Consider the following 10936-nt stretch of genomic DNA (forward strand, 5'->3'; position numbering starts at 1 on the left):
GTGCCAAATTGTCTGGGCTGAGCGCCTGGAGGTGCTGGGCAGGGCTGACCCTGGCCCTGTTCCACCAGTTCTGGTTCTACACTGAATTCTGGGTCTGCAGAGTGCTGCCCTTTGGTCTGTGAGAGGTGATGGAGTTTGGGTGCTGACGTTCCCAACCAACCTCATTTTAGTTTGCAATTAATTTCCAGTCACGGTGGTGATTTCCCCTGCACTTGAAACGATCTGAAATATTTGGCAGATTAACATCATTTGGCTTTCATCTTCTCAAGGGACAAAAGAGAAAGGATTATAAAGCAGGAAATTTCTTGCTAAATGCTGTTGATACAGTGAGGAGAGAGTCAGGAGATGGGAAATCAAGTGAGTGAAAACAAAGGAAAAGTTCAGTAGCCCCTTGCCTCTGCCTGTGGGATTTACCCTTTATTTACTGCTGAGGGTCCATCTGGCAGCTCCCAAGCAATAAGGAAAAGGAGAGGACACCTGTCAACACGTCTGTGAGGCTGAGATGGAGCAGATGTTGGAATTTGCACCACTGAAGCTAAAGTTTATAATATCTACTATAAAACTGCTAATGGAGATGAAAACAGCCACTCTTTAGTTCAGTGCTTGATCCCCTCCTTTCTTCCCCTCTTTCTCCTTTCCTGAGTGCATATTCCCTGCTCGGCTTCAGCAGAGAGGAGTAAGTCATAGAAGAAATTTAATTTCACTGGTACTCAATCAAAGCAGAATAATGTGTTTAATATCTGTGCAGCATCAGGGAGGAGGAAGATTCATGCCCTGGGAGGAGGCGAGGGAAGGAGATGCATTAAAGCCAGAGTCTGGCTCATGCAGTATAAATTCAGCCTCACACCCATGAAACCCATTCAGGAGAGGTGCAGAACAAATCAGCAAAGGGTGAGGAAGTCCCCAGTCAAAGGAAGAACAATTTCATGTGCTATTGTGTTATTACCACCATATATTCTGCTGTGTCTTGGTAGTGACAAATAAAATGCAAGTGGTAAATGTGAGGGTAGAGCCCGGGAGCCTGGGCTGAAATGAAGTCCAGAACATTGAGGTTTAATGGCAGAGATGGGTTCTGGTGAGGCTGAGCTGTGCTCCCCTCCAAGATCAGACTGTGGGAAGGTGCAGGGGAAGATGGAGCAGAGACAGAGAAGTGGGAACAATCCTGCTGGGAAGGGCTGGGCTGGCAGCTCTTTTCCCTCTTCCTTGGCATCTTCCATCTCTGGGCCATCTAAGACAAAGTGAGCTGAGGGACACCGTGGGTAGGTGCCATTATCCCCACCCTGCTGCTGGGGAAACTGAGGCAGGATGGAAGGTCTGTCTGGGGAAGCTGCTGTGGTCACAGTCAGCCCCCAGCCCAGAGCATCCTGCAGGGTCCCTCTCATCCACTCTCTCCTATTCCTGGCTGTCAGGATGGGATTGATGCAAAGATCACTCCAGAAGCTGTGAGGAGCCAAAATTGGATGTGAAACTCTGCACTCCCCTTGCACATGCACAGCCACGACTGCTCTGATCCCAAAGAGCCTCAAGAGGGGTTTTAATGACAGATGCAACTTGTATTTGCATGAACTCTTTGGCAATCCATAACATTTAGAGCAGACATCAATGGAATTGAGTGCAGCCATGGGATAATAGCCCCTTGCTGCTAGAAAAACTGCAAGCAAAGCTGAGACATTTGGGGTTTGTTGTAAAACAGAAGCTGCAGTCCCCTCCCTGGGCAGTGTTCCTATTGCAGCAAGTGACTGATGGATTTTAATTGCTTTATCTGATAGTGTCTGGTGGAAGGAAAACTGTATTCTTGACTTGACTCTTCCATGTGGGTTGCAGAGTCCTGACAGGCATTTCAGAAAACTCCCAGGCTACCCAGCTGCTGGTGGGAACCAGCTCCCATCTCTCCTCCTGGCTGCTGCCAGCACAACACTCCCCTAAAGTTAGGCTGAGTAGAAGGCACAAGGATACATATTGATATCTCAAGCAGAATACTCCTACTGTCAGGAAAAAATGTGTATTTATGCATGAGTGTTCCTTTACTAGAGACATTTTCCAAAATTATTATGAATTTCAGATTGTGGGCAAGTTACAGGCATTTAAAAGCTATCTGTCACTGTGAACAGATTCAATAGTCATCATTTTAACTGGCTTTCATAAATTCCTTTTTTTACAACATCAAATGATGTGCTCAATAGTAAAATTATTTTAATCAGTTTTAATCTGTCACTTTGAGACAGTTACTGATTTGCCATACAATAGGATCAGCATCACTGAAGTTAACTGAGATTTACATTTCTAACTGAATTATAAGCTTGCTCCATTTTACTCAGAGACCAAGTTAAAAAGTAAATAGCTTTGGACAGTTGATCTCCCCAGCAGCATCTCAGTGATGGTGCTGAGGGTTGCAGTCTGCTCCAGCACCACAGCTCCAGAAGGCTCAAGGGCTGTGATGGGTCCAGGCTCTGATGGAGCCAGCAGTGCCTGCAGCCCCCCAGCTGTGCCCAGGAGAGACCAGCACTGATTTGCTTTGGCAGTAGCTTCAAACCTTTCCCCCAAACCTTTCCCCCAAACCTTTCTCTCTGGGTCAAAGTGGCTCCCAGCCTTGGCATGCTCAGGGTTTGGGTGAGTACCTAAGCCAGGTCCTGATGGTGTGGAAATTCTCAACACGTGTTTAAAATCTGCTCTCTGGGTCCCACCTGTGCAGCCTCATCCTTCTCTCCCATATCCTGGTACTGGCAGGTCTCATTTAAATAAAACTTGTTTGTAGAAATATGGCCTTTGTCTCTGTGCCCCAAAGACTAAAAGATTGTCCTAATCTGTGTGATAATTAGCAGGTATTCAGTCATCACTCTCTACAGTAAAATGATAGGAGCCCTTGACCTTATCCTGAATAGCTCCTGGTCCTCTTGGTCAGAGTTGTGTGTAGTACAAGAGGTGAGCAGCCATTTAGCTGAGAATTTTTTGTCAGTCATTTATCTGAGAATTAATTTGCAGAATTTCCTGGTAACAAGAGATGATTCCTTCCTGCTCTGGGACATCAGGTCAGAGCCCTCAGCTCCAGCAGACCAAGCAGTGGTGAGCAGTGGCTGCTGGTGGTGTGTTCAGAAAATAAAGGGGTTGGGGAGCATGGATGTGCTCAGTCTCAGGGATGAAACTGTGTCTGGCTAAGCTCAAAGGCACTCCTGATCATTTTAGTGGGACAGGCTTTTATTCTGCCATCAGTTTCACTCCTCAGCACATATGGATCTTTACGATCTCTACTCCCAGCTCCACAAGGAGAAGCCAAGGCTGTGTTGTGCCACCCTGCAAAGTCCCATCTGCCTTCTGCTTCTCCATCCTCAGGGCTCAGATGTCCCCTCCCCGTGCAGGCAGCTGCAGCACGGCCCCTCTGCCCAGGCTGTTGGCCAGAGAACAACAAATATAAAGAAAGCAGAGCTCCAAATGTAGGGCTGAACGAGTGAGTGTTCACACGTGAATGTGGGGTGGGTGTAAATGATCTCATTTAACCACTGAAAAAGTCTGTGATGGTTCTTGGACTGTGATGGGGAAAGGAAAGTGGGGATGATGATTGAAAAAGACAACCACAACAACTGAACTGTGACTGTAGCTTGCTTCTTGATTGGAAGTATTTAGAAGGTGATGCTGGAACATGAAAATCAATTAACTCGAGAAGAAATCATGTTCTTCACCTCCTTCCATGTTTCCTGGCATCCTGGTAGGCTTAACATCTGGGTGTCCTCAAGACATTTGATGCATTTCATTCATCATACATGACATTTGCATAATGCCAACATCATACTTTATGCAGATGCATCCTTGAATATTTCACAAATTATGATTGCTATTTAAACTTCCCATAAATAAAACCCCCAGGGACTTGCCCACTTCTGAATGTGTGAAAATGCAAGGTCCAAAGTGACTCGTTACTTGCACTGGCACACTATAAATTCCCTCCCTATCACAAGTAAATACAGTGTCTTTCATTTTATTTTCTTTCTAAAGCCATTAAAATTCTATTAGCTGTTTGTGAATATTATTTCATGCCATCTGCATTTACTCCTAAGTTGTGATAGCGACAGCTGCAATAATTTGTATGCATTTTCTGTGTGCACTTAGTTAGTGAGCAGCAGAATCTTCCTCCTGCCTTCCTGTGGAAGATAGAGCCAAGAGATGGTTTGTAAATCTCAATCTCCAAAGTATTATTTTATTTATTAGAACAACAGAAAGGAAAAGGGAGGATGAGGCAAGGGAAAACGTGTGATGTTATGTGACAAACAGGGCTGTGTCTCCTTTCCACTGTTTGTCCCTCAGTCACAGTTTGGGGTTGAAGTGGAACTGGACACTGGAAGAGCAGACACATTTTTTGTCATCGTTTTCTTGGGAAAGGCTGAAAGCTTCTGTGGTGTAAATTATATATATAATTTTGATTGACCACTTCCATAGGGCAGAGTTGCTGAACAGGAGCTTGAAGGAGAAGGGGTGATCCCCATGGCAGCAGCTGCTGGGAAGTCCCCTCAGCTGAGGATGGAGCCTGGAACTCCAAAGCAGGTGAAATGTCTCAGCATCACAGAGCAAAAAACTGAGCTAGCAACAGGTCAGCTGTCAGAGCAGGGGCTCTGCTGGGGGAGATCAGTTCCCAGACCCTCTTTTATTTGATATTTATTTCCCTGAGCATTCTCAGGTGGCAGCTGAGTCCCTGGCTCACTGCAGACAGACCCAAGCTCTGCTTTGGGACTTTCCTCAGTGTAAAACCTCCTGGGGTGAGTTTCCTCCAGAGAGAGGTGTTAATGCTGGCCAGGGTCTTCATTTTGTGAGCACAGAGCTAGGCAAGTGCCAAAATATTTTTGCAGTTTGATGCATGTGCTTGAGAAAGTGTGTCCCTCTTTTTTATGCTCATATAAAGTCTGGCTTGAAAATACAGAGGTGATAAATGCTTCAGTATTTAACCATGATTTACCTGTGGTGAGTGAAGGAAAAATTATGCAAATAGGACCTGAATCAGAACACTGAGCCCCTTTATGTTCTCCAGAAAATGTCAACATGTAATGTTTTATGAATCGCTCTCTTTCCTTTGAAAATAAAACACTTCTCCTTTTAGATGATCAAGATTATGCCTGAATGTAAATTCCAGAGAAACAGTAGCCGGATTAATATGGTCCCCAAATGGCAATAATTCATAAAGAGAGGGGATATGGATTTAGAACCTCCCAGTCCTCTGACTTGTTCCAGCTCCTGGTCCCTGGCTCAGCCCAGTGCTCCTGGGACAGGAGCTGCTCAGGCAGGGCTGGGACTGATGGAAGAGAGGAAATAAAACTGCATGGATCTGTTTTCAGACAGCATTGCAATCAAGACAAGAAAAGCTCTTAAAACACAGCAAGGTCCCTGAAGTGAAAGTCCTATTCATTTGTGAGTAGATAAAACAAATCTTTCCAAAGGTGAAAAAGCAATGTCAGGCAGAATTTCCACTTCTCTTATCTCCAGTGTTTGTTCTGGTCCTCCCCAGCCCTCAGAGAGGCTCAAACATCTGAGGAAAACAAATTTCAGCACGTCACTTTGAATAATCCTGAGTGAGTCATCAATTTAAATACCTAATTCCTATTAGCACTTTTCATCATCTCCCCTGAAAAGCTTTGATGAGGTTATGGCCACTCTCACCAAGGGGACAAGTGAGTTTCTGTCACACAGGATGATGCAGTGTTCCTCCTCCTGCTAAAATGCTGCTCACATGGAGAATTAAGAATTACTTTTTAAGGCCCAGGAAAATCAAGCTCTTTTCTGCAGTGAGCTGCTCAGGAGCAGGAAGGCAGAACATCTGCATCAGAAGGAGAGAAGGACATCCAGGAGTCACCCTTCAGAGCTGCTCTTAGCCCTGACTCAAGGGTTTGAAAGCCTCCTCTTTGGGCTTCACTGTAACAGCTTCCAAAAATACAATAAAAATCAACAGGAAATGAACACAGCAGATGCTGAGGGGCTGAAAAAATGGAGTAGCTGATTGCAGCCCAGAGACCTCTGGTGCAAAAATAGCTCCTTCAAGACAAGCCTTGGCAAATCAAGTGGCAGAGAGAAACTGAGACCACATCACTCGTGTCCACCTGTTTTACAAGTAAAAACACAGTCTGATTTCTGTTTGTTATTATTGCAATACCACGAAAAGACCATTTAGGGGAAAGAAAACACCTTCTGCAAGGTGGATGCCCATGTTGATCCCACCCAGTCTGGCAAAATGAAATTATTCCCCAGAGCTGGTGGCCCCCAAACCAGCAAAGAAAAAATCTATAAATCTTAGAGAGCAGAATTCTTCAGCTTACAGGTTCATTAATGGAGTGATGGTCCCTGGAAGAGAAATTGCCTTTTGTGTGGTTGCCATCAGCAGGTTGGTTGGCAATGAGCATCCTGCCCTCAGCAGGCAGGGAGGCAGCACAGGGTGATTATTGCTGGGATAGCTTTTGTTCCAAGCCAGAATGAAAATCTGTGAGTCCACTTGGTAGCCTTGAAGGTCACCAGCTTCTGCTGCCTGCCTGGGATGTCTGAGAGAGAGTCTGACACAGAAAGGAAACTTAAAACATTTCTCTTCTCTGTCTGTAACGAGGAGGAGTGTTGCAGCCAGGCTGGGATTTTCCACATTTGATTCTCCTACATAGCTGGGGTGAGCTTGGAGTCAAAGAACAGAGAAGGGCTCCTGGTATGGGTGAGCAGGGGATGGAGAGGGCAAAGAACTCAGGAGGAGCCTAAAACTGAGGGATTTGTGATGGTGTTCCTGGGATCTGGCCATCTCCTGCCCATCACTCCCATTTTAGCCACATTTCCCCATTGTGAGGAGAGGAGAAAGTGTGACTGGGAGGTTTGCACCTGCCCAAAGGTGGCAGATGGAAGTCAATAAAACAATCTTGAGAGACAAGAACTCCTACTCTGAGCTGTCAGGACTACATGACTTGCTGCAACCTCTTCCTATTACATTTGCTTTCCTCCCTGCCACAAACTGTTTGGTTCACAGAACTAAAATTACTGGAAGGTACTGCAGAGAAATGAAGGTTTAATGATCTCTGATTTATTCTCAGTCCCCCTGGCAGTTTAGCCTTTACAACACGGAGTATTTTTAATTAGTTTTTGAGTTTCCTCTTTGGAAGAGCACAGGCTCCAGATGGTGGGTGAAATCATCACCTCTCCCTTACAGGGGGTTGCTCTGCTTTGCTTCTCTTCAGCTCTCCCTTGTTCCAGGGCAAGCAGGGTGAAACAACAAATGGAGAAGAGGAGGTCAAGAGGAGGTAAAAAACATCCAGCAGTAGAAATGGAAAGAGTCTCCCAACTCTCCCAAAGGGCCTGGTGTGGGGAGAGGGAACTTTTACCAAGATTTAAAAAAAAAAAACAAACTAGCAACAAACAAAAAACATCATAAAAAGCACAACTTATGTCTGGATATTGCAGGGTCCTGCTCTCTGGCAGTGTTGCTCCCTCCAGGACAGGAGCAGAGCTGCTCAGTCTCCATCACACCCTCAGCCTCTGGTCTGGCTGCTTCATCCCTGATAAGTCAAACAGTCCCTTTTCTGGCTATTCCTCTGAAAGTTAAATCCTAAAAACTGCACTAAAACTTCCTGAATTTCAGCACACCTGTCCTGGTGTGGTGAAAGGAGTGAGAACAACCCTGTACCCCTGCTGGTCTGGAAAAGGGGAAAAATAAAGCATTAGGTAGCAGAAGCTTTTGATCAGCATCTTTGACAGTGGAAATGAAGTAGAAAAAGACAGAAAAATAATATAATCATATTTGTGCTTTCTATCTGCTACTTTTTGAAGCATTGCAAAAGCTTTTATCTGGCTTGTGCTGTGTCCCACTCAGCTCTGCTCCCTCCCTGCCTGCATCCCCCCCCCATCCCTGGGAGCTGAAACAGGGACTGGAAAAGGAGGAGTCCTTTAGCTAGAACTTAGGTCCATTCACTTGAAAACACTGCCTAGCCTCAGAACCCCCCCTCTGCAGCAGGTCCAGGACTGCAGGAGGGTCACAGGAGATCATTGCCCTGAGTGAGCATCCTGGGGACACCCTGCCCACTCCCAGACTCATCATCCTCAGAGAAATTGGGCTCAGTTGGGGATGGAAGCTGATTTCATCCTTGTCATTAAGCAGCTGCAGTCCAGATTTGCTGTCCTGCCCAGGCTGTTGTGGCTGGGAGGAGGATGCTGATTGTGTTGGGGAATTCCCTCTCTATTTTCTATGAGAAGGAGGAAATCAAGGGCTGATCTTGAGTGCATTGCTATCTCTGTGTGCTGCAGTCAGAATATTCCTTTTAGAACGTGCTGTCCCCTGCTGGGTCAGGTTTTGTGTCCCCCTCCTCGTGTCCCCTCCTGCCTGGGCAGCAGTGTCAGATCAGGGATGCTCCACTGCACGTGTGGCAGGATAAGAATTATCAGCTGGTGCCAGCTTGCACTGATAGAATCTCAAGTGAATCTGTCATTTCCCAGCAAACCTGCCAAGATCAACACTGGTAAAAAAAAATAGTGCTGCTCTCAGGGTAAAACAAACCTGACTGTCCCCACTCTGCTTTTTTTCACCTAGGAGGGGCTTTACCTTCAGAAGCAAACCTCGTGGAAACAGAGCCAAGGCCACTGTGCTCAGTGCTCAGAAGTGGTGGCTGAGTCCTTCCTGCTTGAGGCTGGGGGCCAAGACCCTGCAGGACTCAGTGTCTCAAGCAGAGCAAATCCCAGGCACTGAGATCTTGTCCCATCCTTCCCCAGAGCCAGGTGAGTCCATGAGCTCCTCCTGCAATGGGGAGGTTTAGAGCTTGCTGCCTCACTCCTTGATAACCAACTATCTTGTCAGGAAATTATTCCATAGATGGAGAAACCCATCAATGAGCTCTTCTCAATAGGTGGAATTCTTCTTGCCCTTTCATGCTCTTGGGGATTCTATAAAAAGCCTGAGACCCGAGCGTGTTCCCAGCACAGAGCCTGCCATGGAGCAAGCATGAGCTCATTTAATGTGTAATGACAGGGAATCAGGAACTTCCTGCTGTTCCCAACTGTAACACTTCCTGTAATCTGCATGATAAAATTCTGCTGATTTCAGACAGCATTTTTCAGGATGGATTATTTGACATCCAGACTCTGTGTTAGGGAATAAATTATTTTGCTGTGCTCCTAACTGATCACAGTCGTGAATTCTGATTTCCTGACACTGAGTCCCAAACAAAAGCACAGAACCTTGTCTGATAGCACTATGAGAAAGGATATTCAGGAAATATTAACAAGTTTCATATGGTAATTTATGTAAATATAAACCATAACTCAGTTGAAAAGATTCCGTCAAACCTATGGAAAGAGTCTGAAAGCCAAGGATTTCATGATAAAACATGAATTGATACTTAGTCTTTACAACCCGAATATTCTGCTTTCTGGTACAGAACAAAGAGGGGAAAACCAGAAGCTTTGCTTTAGAACAGTGAAACATTTCCCTGATTTGAGTTTAGGATCTTGTGTGGCTGTACATGGGGACATGTCACACTTGGCCCCTCCGTGCAGGGCCAGCACCTGGCATGGCAGAGATGGGCCATGAGTGAAGACTTTGTTTGGTTCTGGGTTTCCTCCTGAAGGTAATTTCTGTCCTTCTCCGAGCCAGCTCTCACATGTCCAGTCTGATCTTTGCAAGGTATTTTAATTAAAGACTTTTAATTAGTCTGCCCATAATCTGTCAGAGCTCTCACGCTGAGGCATAATTAATGCATTAAACCTCTACCTTGCAACTTCCACTGGATGTGTGCTTTCCAAACAAATCTGCACTTGAGTTTGAAGGGCCATAACAATAACAGCACTTGGCACTTCTTGTGGCCAGAATAACTTTATTGTGCATTTATCAAGTGTCTGTCCCCCGGGGCTGTCCAAAGGGCATCACTAAGTTGTGTGTGTACTCAGCACCTTGCAAGATTGAGCCTCCAGCACACAATCAATATTTATAAAATATGCTTCAACCTTAAAAGCCAGGGGGGCTGTCTGGGGGGTTTATGCTTTATTTGGGTTCTAGTGGAAAAAACCATGCAAAAGGCCTGAATCTGAGGTCTACCAAAAGCCAAATTTTCAGCACTCAGGATTCCAAGACGAGCTCTTCTAAATAGCTCAGCTCCCATCTTGGCACCAAACCAAGCGTTTAGATTGTCAGAATTGCTTAGCACGTTGGGGCTGAGGCTTTGCTGAAAATCTGCCTTCAGTTTTAGGTGATCTTTGGCCACTGGGACTGCCAGCTCCTTCCAGAAGTGAATCGTGTAGAGATGCTTTAGCACTGCAGGCTTAGGGCAATGATCTGAAGGGACATGGGACCTTCCTGATAAACACAGCATTTGTCCTTCTGGGAAAGGGCTTTATTCCTGCCTGGGGAGGAAGGGCCAGCTACTGAAGCATGAACACCAGTCACATCCCCCTTTTCCCTGGCTCTCTTCCCACCAAAACTGAGACCCAGGCCAGAGCTGCTTCCGATTGCAGTGCCAGGAAGGGCACAGCCCCGTGTGATGTGAAGACAAACTGGGAAATGCATTTCAGCAGGGAGGTTTTCAAAATTCTTTGAATGTTGAATGGTAAAATCCAAATTTTTGACCAGCCCTGGTCCTCAACCTGGGATTAGACCAAAGAGCCCTTTCTGCTCTGTCTGCTGTGGTCTCCAAGCCACCACCACCACCATTTCCTTTTGTCTCTGCTCCTCCCTGTTTCCTGCAGGCAGAGAATTTATTTCATGGGATAAAACTAAATGGAAGGTGTCTGGGTGGTGGAGCCCCAGCCAGCTCTGCTGCCAGAACTGGGCTGGTTCTTGTGGTGCTGGGGATGGAGGAGGATGGAGAAACTCTGCATCTCTGCTGGCCTCTGCCTGAGCCTGGCATCCATCAGCACAGGTCCCTGCAGAGCCCACATTGTGTCTGCCACATCCCTCACCCCTCAGTTATTATGTGTTAACTTAAAATGGAGACCCAGA

At 46.1% G+C, this 10936-nt stretch overlaps 1 long non-coding RNA gene across 1 annotated transcript in view; it reads left to right on the plus strand.

Annotated features, from left to right (window-relative positions):
• LOC139807610 (uncharacterized) overlaps positions 1-8683 on the plus strand; it is a 51544-nt gene extending 42861 nt beyond the window's left edge. The window contains exon 3 of the long non-coding RNA XR_011730630.1: positions 8537-8683. This is a non-coding gene — a long non-coding RNA (uncharacterized lncRNA). The remainder of the gene's footprint in view (positions 1-8536) is intronic.
• The last annotated feature ends 2253 nt before the right edge of the window (positions 8684-10936 follow it).

The sequence above is a fragment of the Heliangelus exortis genome, chromosome 25 (genome assembly GCF_036169615.1).
Source record: "Heliangelus exortis chromosome 25, bHelExo1.hap1, whole genome shotgun sequence".
NCBI lineage: Eukaryota > Metazoa > Chordata > Aves > Apodiformes > Trochilidae > Heliangelus > Heliangelus exortis.